Raw genomic sequence first — 8,980 nt, 5'->3', positions numbered from 1 at the left:
ATGCTGTCTGCTTTATCTGTTCTTGCATGCTGTCTGCTTTATCTGTTTGAGCCCTTATTACATTAATCATAGATGTTTTGAGTGACCAGTCTGATAATTCCAACATCCCTGCCATCTCTAGTTCTGATGCTTTCTCTGTCTCTTCAAATTGTGGGTTTTTTTCCTTTTGGTATGCCTTGTAATATTTTCTTATTAGTGGGACATGATGTAACAGGTAAAAGGAACTGTTATAAATAGGTTTTTAGTAATGTGGTGGTGAGATGTCGGGGGAGGGGAAGCATTCTGTAGGCCTATGATTAGGTCTCAGTCTTTCAGTGAGCCTGTGAACTTCACAAATGTTTCTGAGCTAACAGCTGTTGCCAATCTTCCTCTTTTTGCTTGAGGAAAGGGCCCTGAGCTAACATCCATGCCAATCTTCCTCTGCTTTGGATATGGGATGCCACCACAGCATGGCTTGATGAGTGGCATGTAGGTCCAAGCCCAGGATCTGAACCTGCAAACCTCGGGCCACCAAAGTGGAGCATGCAAATCAAACCACTGTGCAACCAGGCTGGCCCCAAATGTTTCTCTTTTTTTTCTCCCCCCTCTTAGGTGGGACAGCATGGCTTGAGTGGACTGGAGTTGGATATTTCCTTTTGCCAGGTCAATTAGGCTCTGATAATACCCCAGCAGGTTAGGCAGTAGTTAACTAGTTTCCCTGAGGGCAGACCTTGCTAAGAAGAACAGAGTGCTCTGATATCTTTTAAAATGGTTCCTTTTCTCCTCCCCCTGTCAGAAGAAGGAGGGATTTTTCTCTGATATTTACTGTGGGAACCTGGTCAATCTTCTGGAGGTTAATCTCACAGTATTGTCAGGGCCGCCTTATGACTGGGTTCCCCTGGAGTTTTTAACTCTCAGAGTTGTTCACACTGAGCCTCCAGTGATTTGTCAATCACAGTTCAGGTTTTTCCTCACACATTCTTGCAGCGGTTTCCACTCCTGAGTCTCTGCTCCAGTAAACAGCAATGACCTGTGTTCACCTGTCTGTCTCTCCAATCTTGGGGGCAGTAATTTGCACTGCGTCCTCCCCTCTCTTACAAGTCAAAGAACTGTTGATTTTTCCGTCTATTCAGCTTTTTACTTGTTGTTAGGATGGAGTGGCAACTTCCAAGCTCCTTACATGTGAAATTAGCAACTTCGATGATTTTTAACATCAATTCAGTTCCTGAATTTGAACAGTACTTGCATCTTGCAACTAATTTTTATTTTATTTATTTGCAGATGTGTTTTAATAACTGCTAGACTTAATTCAGAAAGTCTTTATTGTATATAAATAATATTCTAGTTTTGGGCCTGCTGTAGAGAAAGAACAAAGAAATAGAATAGTCCTTTCACTGGAATGTTTATAATCTCGTCAAGGTAGTAGATATACACTTAGGAAAAATGTTAAAGAGTTGGCCTATGGCTAAAAGTCAAAACTGGTCCGAGTACCAAGAGATGGAGGAGGTCAGAGTAGAGGCCCAGGTGAACCAGAAAGAGACGAGACAAGCTTCTGGGAAGAAGTGGGCCTTGAAGGTGAGTGGGATTTGGATAGGCCACAAAGAACTAGAAAATGGTCAAGACTGGGGCAAACTATGGGAGTTGGAAAGACTATGCCAGGGGCTTCCTGAGCAGGATTCTTCCTCGGTGGAGACAGCATTGATGAGGAGGCCTGAGGCAGTTCCAATACATTTGATGACTCTCTTAGAGGGGCTTGAGAGTGAGAGACATTTGGAGTCCTGACATTTTCTAAACCCTTACGTGAAAATTTCAAATGTATAGAAAAGTTGAAAGAATGGTGCAATAACCACCTGTATACCCATCACCCAGCTTCAACCAGGGATAACATTCTTTTTAACCATTTGAAAGTAACTTGTAAATATCACAATACTTAAACCTTAAATCCATCAGTATGCACCTCCCAAAATGTTCTCATAAGGATCTTCTTCTACATTACCACAATACCATGATCATACTTAAGAATTTAACAATTCCCTAATATCGTCTAACATCCAGACCATACTCAGTTTTTCCAATTGTCCTCAAATGCCTTCTATGGTTGGTTTCTTTCAACCAGTATCCTATTTGGGTTTGCGCATTTGCATTTGGTTGTTTTGACTCTTGAGTCTGATTTAATTTTGAACATCTCCTCCACTTTTTTCCTTTTTTTAGAAGACCAGGTGGTTGTCATGTAGAATTTCCCACATCTGGATTTTTAAAAATTTTACTGTTTCCTTTTAATGCTATCTAACTTGTTTCTCTACCTCTTCTGTTTCCTGTAACTTAGCAGGACCTCACATTCCAGCTTGTCTAGGAATGTCGTGTCTGTTTATACCTGTGGTCCTGACATAATTGTTAATTGAGTCCCCTTTCACGCTCAGAAGTGCCCTAATTTGGACGAGTAATTATATGTTCACTCTCTTTAAACTGGAAGTGAGGTCTAAAAGTTGATTAGATTGAGATTAAACACCGGTGGCAAGAATACTTCTTGGCAAGATGTCCTTAGTTTTGCACCACATCAGGAAGAAATATGGATAATGCTGAGTTTGATCACTTAAGGCAACAACGGCTAGATTTCATCTCTGTAGAATCGGCTTGTCCCTCTGCAATTAGCCAGCATCTGTGTGATGAGCCTTTGATATCCTGAGAATATTCTGTTTCCTAACATTTCACTTACTAGTTTTAGCATTTGTTGATGATCCTCACCTTAATCAATTATTTATTTAGGGTTGCAAAATGGTGATTTTCTTATTCTAACATTCATTCTACATTTATTAGCCAGCATTCTTAGAAAATTGAGGGAGATTTTCAATTTCTTCTAAGAAACGTCAGGGTAAATGCCTCATTCTTTTTCAATTTATTCACTATCAGAGCTAAGGAGTTGATGGAATAGTTCCCTCCAATTGTGGCAAATGACTTTGTTTTTTGGTTTTATCATTGTAGACTAGTAGGTTTTTATTCGGTGTTTTAAAATGTTACAGTCATTATTCTTTTTGATGCTCAAATTGTCCTCTTCAAAGATCTGCTCCTGTGTCTTTTTGACACCCTCTCGTCGCCTCCCCCCCCGCCACTCCCTCCCCCCCCCCACTATCCTTTGAGCATCTCCTTGCTTTCCAGCACAAGATGTTCCAGGTTCACCTTCTATTTTCTGTGCCGCAGATCTGAAATCAACCATTCCTTCATGGAGACTTTGGCTCCTTCCTGCTAGTGGGGAATCTGTCTTTTTCTTGATATAATTGTGATTGAGCATCTTTTCATGTGTTTAAAATCTGGACTGCCATTGCTTCTAGGTCCTTTCAACATTTACTGCTAGGAAACCATGAGTTTAGATTGATATTTCCAATTAAATTTAACATTATCACGGTTTTTTCCTTTCATTTTATATTTGTATTTTTTTCTCTCTTACTAAAAATCTTAGTTTCCACTAATATTAATATATTTATTAGCTTTAGCTATAATATACCAAAAATCACTTCAAAAATTATAATACAGGGGCCGGCCCGGTGGCATAGCGGTTAAGTTTGCATGCTCTGCTTCTGTGGTCCAGGGTTTGTTGGTTTGGATGCTGGGTGAAGACCTACACACTGCTCATCAAGCCATGCTGTGGCAGGCGTCCCACATATAAAATAGAGGAAGATAGGCACCGATATTAGCTCAGGGACAATCTTCCGCAGCAAAAAGAGGAGGATTGGCAGCAGATGTTAGCTCAGGGCTGATCTTCCTCAAAGAAAAAAAAATCATGATACATATTTTATTACTAAAATAAAAATACTGAGTGGAGTTTGAGATTTCTTTGCAGCTGTTTTCATTCTTAGAATATATTTCACTGAGGATACACAGAAGATTGTTGAAAAGTCGAAGCAATTCTCTTCTCTGGGGTATGTTACCATTTACATTCATTTGTTTCTGTTTATTTTTATTCTAAAGTTTGCCTTTTTAAAATTTTTGCCTTAATTTTGTTTTTATGATATGTCAAAGGATTATATAGTTTAAAAGTCAAAACTCTATGAAAAGATAGATCCAGAGAATCTGTGTACGTCCTTATCAGTTCTGCTCTGTTTCCAGCTCCCTTCTGCCTCCTATAGGTGACTATTTTTATTTGTTTCTGATTTGTCTTTCTAGTGTTTATGTTCGTTTTTGCAATAATATGCGTGCGTGTACATGTGTTTAAACTTCTTCTATCTTCTTGTTTTTAAAAAAAGAGTAGCTTACGCTGTCCTGACATTGTCTATTCCATTTAACATGCCCTGGAGATCACACCTTTTTTATGGCTGCACAGAACTCTGCTATGAAGATGAACCCAATCTATCCAACCAGTTCCCCACTGATCGGTATTTAGGTTTTTCCAATCTCTTGCTATTGCAAATAAAACTGCAATGAATAACTGTGTGCAGGTGCTGCGTGTGTGTGTGGAGAGAGAGAGAGAGAGTGTCTTCAGGATCATGTTCTAGAAGTGAGATTGCTGAGTTACAAGGTAAATCCGAGTACTCTGTTAGGTATTGCCAATTCCCTTCCACGAGGATTGTAAGGTGTTGTAAGCCAAAGGTGCCTGTTTCCTAAGGGCACCCTATCATCAAACTTTTAGATTTTTGCTAATCTGTTATGTGAGATATATATATACACACACATTCTTTGGCATGATTATAATCTTTCTCTTAATAGGAGTGTGATTGAGCATCTTTTCAGGCATTTAAAGACCTCTTGCCTTTCATTCTCATGGTTTTTGCCCAATTTTTATCTAGTTTTTTTCATCTCAATTTTTAGGAGCTCTTTCTCTATTAGCAAAATTAGCCTTTTTTCTGTGATACAAGATGCAAGTCTTTACTCCCAATTTGTCCTTTGTCTTTTGCCCCAAAAACTTCTTTATGTTTTTCTAGTTAAATGTATCAATCTTTTCTTTGATTACTTCCAGATTTTAAGTCCTAGATAGGGTTATAAAGACATTTATCTGTGTTTTCTTCTGGTACAGTTGTGGCTTCATTTTTACATTTAGATCTCTGATCCATTGGGAGTTTTTTTCTTTTGAATGGTTTGAGGTATAAATCTAAGTTTTATCTTTTTCCCAATGGTTTTGCAATCGCCCTGTTTATTAAAAAGTCCACCTTTCCCCATTAGATATGCCATGTTCATGATATTTAATTTCCTTATATTTTTCAGTTTATTTCTGCACTTTCTCTTTAGCTCCATTGGTCAAGCAGAAATATCACACTGTTTCTATTAGAAAGGCTTCAGAGTGTGCTGTAAGTTTGAGAGGCTGGGCTCTTTCCACTTCCTTGGACTTCTTTTTCAGGAGTTTCTTGGTTATTCTTGCTTGTTTCTATTTATAGAGGAAATTTAGAATTAGTTTGTCTCTAGCATGGGAGGAGGGGGGATCTTCTTGCTATTTTTATTGGCATCACATTAAATTTATATATTAAATTGGAGATAATGGACATCTTCATGATATTGAATCTTTCTATCCAAGAACATGAAACACCTCCCCATTTGCTCAAGTCTGCTTTTGTTTGGGGGCCCTTTGAATCCAGAAGAACTGCCTTTGTAGGAAGACTAGGAGACTAGTCAAGCCTCACCAGAGGAAAGGTAACCGAAAAGTGTAATCAGCAGCCACGGCTTCTGTTATAGAGGACTTCTTCTGGCCTCCAGGGCATTAATTCCTGGAGGGCAGGAGTCGCATCCCAGCTCTCCACATCTATGAGGCTTCCATTCCTGCACAGAGAACTCTGCTTCTCCACCTTTGCCTGCTCTCTAGCTTCCATCATGGTCCTGATTAATGGAGATGACTTGGCCTCCTGATGTCTAGGACCCCATGTAGCTGCTTCCTACCCTGTTTCTGGATGGCTGTTTCCGGCTGGTGCCTGGGCCGTATGACTGATGAGGAGAAAGGGGTTTTTGAGAACAAGTCTGACCAAAAGGATGGTCACCTGCTGGGAATTAGCAGCAGGAATAAATGGAATAAGATGGATCCTCAAGGGGAGACTCAGTACAGAGGGGCATGTGTCACATTCATACTTGGTTCTAGAAGAAAACAAAAGCCTCTGAAATCCTTAAGAAGAGTCAGCAGTTGGGAACATTGCCTGGGAATGAGAATGAGGGTGGATCTAGCTACAGATAAGTAGCAGGAGGCTGAACAGTGATCCAAGTGAGGGCTCAGGCTCCAGTGAGAGCAGGGTGAAGGTGGAAACACTACAAAGGAGGATCTTGATGGCAGATCTGCTCTGAGGGTGAAGACGACACATAGATCAGGAGTTGTCCATCCCAACAACAGGCTATTGTAATGCTCCTGCTGACCAGGGATAAAATGAGTACAGGCTATTTTCTTCAAAGCTATTCTCCTAAGAACACAGATGCTGCACTCCAGGCCAATTTGATATAGAGAATATTGAGTTTACTGAATAGATAAAATAGGGAACTGATTTGTCTCACAGAAAGTGAAGCCTTGAGCTTAAAAGAGGCTTTGCCCACTTGTTCAAGTCACAGATGTATTCTCTTCTTTCTTTCTCTCTTCCTGCCCCCTGCCTCCCCACAAAGGAGAACAGATGGACCAGCATCAGCCACACTTCCTTTTCTCTCTCTGCCTTTCCCTGGTCTCTTCTGCTATTGTCCTCCACTGGCTTACCAGCATCCTTAGCTTCCTCCCAAACCTTCCTCCATCTGGGCCCTTAACTGGCCCTGGCCAGTTAACCAGGCATGGGCCTGACCAAGAGCGAGCTCCTACTTTGGCCTGCATGTGTCAGAAAGCTGCCAAGGCCACTGTTCCTGCAGTACACACACCCCACCCCCACCCCAAGAACAGGGGCCAGCATAAGAGAGGAAAAGAAAGTGAATGGCTTGGGGGTTAAGGGCCCTGGCTCAGGGGTCAGGAGACTGGGGGGCCGTAGGTAAAGCATGCCACCTTTCTGAGGCTCAGACTTCACATCATAAAGTGGGAATGATAATAGTGCCCTCCCATGTTGTGAGACTGATCACCACGGGAGTAGGTTACAGTCTGAGCCTAGAACCACACTGCATAGTACCAATGCCACACCTTGCCTACTTCCCTTGGCAGTTTGTCTAAACCAGCCCTAGCGAGAGAAGAGCCATCAGCAGGTGGGTGGCAGAGCACAGAGGGTGAATTGTGGCTGACCCTCAGTTCCAGTGAGGACTTGGACTACTTCCAAGGCTCTGTAAACCGCCACAACCACCTAGCCCCTCTTTGGGAAGCAACTTAGTATAAACCATCAGAGGCTTCTGTTCTGGAAACTGTGAGAGTGTTTCCACGGGTGGCATCCAATTTCTGTGCACATGGGCCACTGTTCAGATGCCAAGTCAGAAGGAGCTGGAGGCCTCCTTGAATCTCCTTTTCTGTCCTCTCAAGGAAAGGACAAAAAGAGAAGTTGAGGTCAGGGAGACTAAGTGATTCACCCAAGGTCATGGTTAAGTTGGTGCCTTGATGTCGGGGCAGGGCCTCCTGCTGAATCGCAGATCTCTCTTGTGATGGCAAAGCCCTGTGATTATCAGCTTAGACTGTGGAAACAGGCTTGGGTTTGAATCTCAGCTCTTCCACTGAATGGTGTAACTTTGGGCCAGCTACTTAACCTCTCTATGAGTCAGTTTCTTCACGCATAAAATGTGAAGCAGAAAGTGTTCACGAACTATGTTATTGTTTGTTGTCATTAATAGATGCAAGGAAAAGAGCCGAAGAGAAAACAGGGCTGGTTGGGTCTCATCCCCAAGCTCCAGTATAATCTGTCGTCTTGTTCTCAAGCCTCATCATCTCACACAGCTGACAGACTTAGGCAGGCTGTCCTGGGTTTGCCCCGTAATTCTAGACCAGATCTTCTTTTATTTATTTTTGTTAACTATTTAATGTCTACAGTAGGTACCTAAATACCCACCACTCAAGAAACAGGAAACTACTATTACCTTTGAAGTCCTGCATGCGCCCTCATTGCAATCCCGCTCCCTGGTAACCATTCACCTGAAATTTACATTTATCCTTCCCTCTCTTGGTTTGACCCTATATGGATGTATCCTAAATAATTTATTAGTTTTATGTGTCTTTAACCTTAATATAACTGGAAGCATGCTGTATGATCTTCTTTAACTTGGCTTTATTGTTCAAAGTATTTTTGTTGTTTATCCATACTGATGCGATTGTAGTCCACTTGATTTCACTGCTGAATAATTACTCCATCGCATGACTATGCCACAATTAACTTATTTATTCTCCTCTTCATGGGCAATTGGGTTATTTCCAGCATTGTTTTATATTCTGTTAGAAATGGTGCCTCAATGACAATTCCTGCACATGACCTTGGTGTACAGGGTATATTCTTAATGCTCTGTCATGTCTAGGACCCATGCTGGGTCATGTTTGTGTATGTCATCAAATGTGTTAGGTAATACCAAACTGTTTCCAAAGTGATTGCACCTACTTATAATTTTATCAGCAATGTACAGGAGTTCCAAATTTTCTTTAAGGGTGGGATTATTCATTTTTCATCTGTTAATCTAGTGATTAATTAATTTTCATGTCCACTGTGCCATGTAGATTGAGATTGAGTGTTTATCACAGTATGTGGTTCTCCATGTGCCGTGGAAACCATGCCACATGGTCTCATTCCTTTTACAGCTAAGATTTGGTGTTCTCAACGTCCATGTTTGCACTGACCTTCTTGAGAAGCCAGCTACTGCTGCAGAGCAGTCATGGCAGCCTGGAACTTTATGGCTGTCACACTACTCACCACATGGGGCCAAATGTCCAGTCTGGAAAAGCAGACTCTCATTTTTACCATGTCAGACTAAATACAGTAAAAAGAAGAAAGACAAGTGGCTGTAAAAAGAAAAAGCAGAAGTGTAACTCTTGCGCCTGATCTTTTTCTCTGGGGAAATAAGTTGTCAGTCCAGGTGCTGAACGGAGTTGTTGGTTGAGAGAAAAGTCAAGTGGCTGATGGGGTGCACTTTACAGTAATTCAGATGGAAC

The sequence above is a fragment of the Equus quagga genome, chromosome 2 (assembly GCF_021613505.1).
Source record: "Equus quagga isolate Etosha38 chromosome 2, UCLA_HA_Equagga_1.0, whole genome shotgun sequence".
Taxonomy (NCBI): domain Eukaryota; kingdom Metazoa; phylum Chordata; class Mammalia; order Perissodactyla; family Equidae; genus Equus; species Equus quagga.
The sequence above is the reverse complement of the archived record's forward strand: the minus strand, read 5'-3'. Positions refer to the sequence as shown.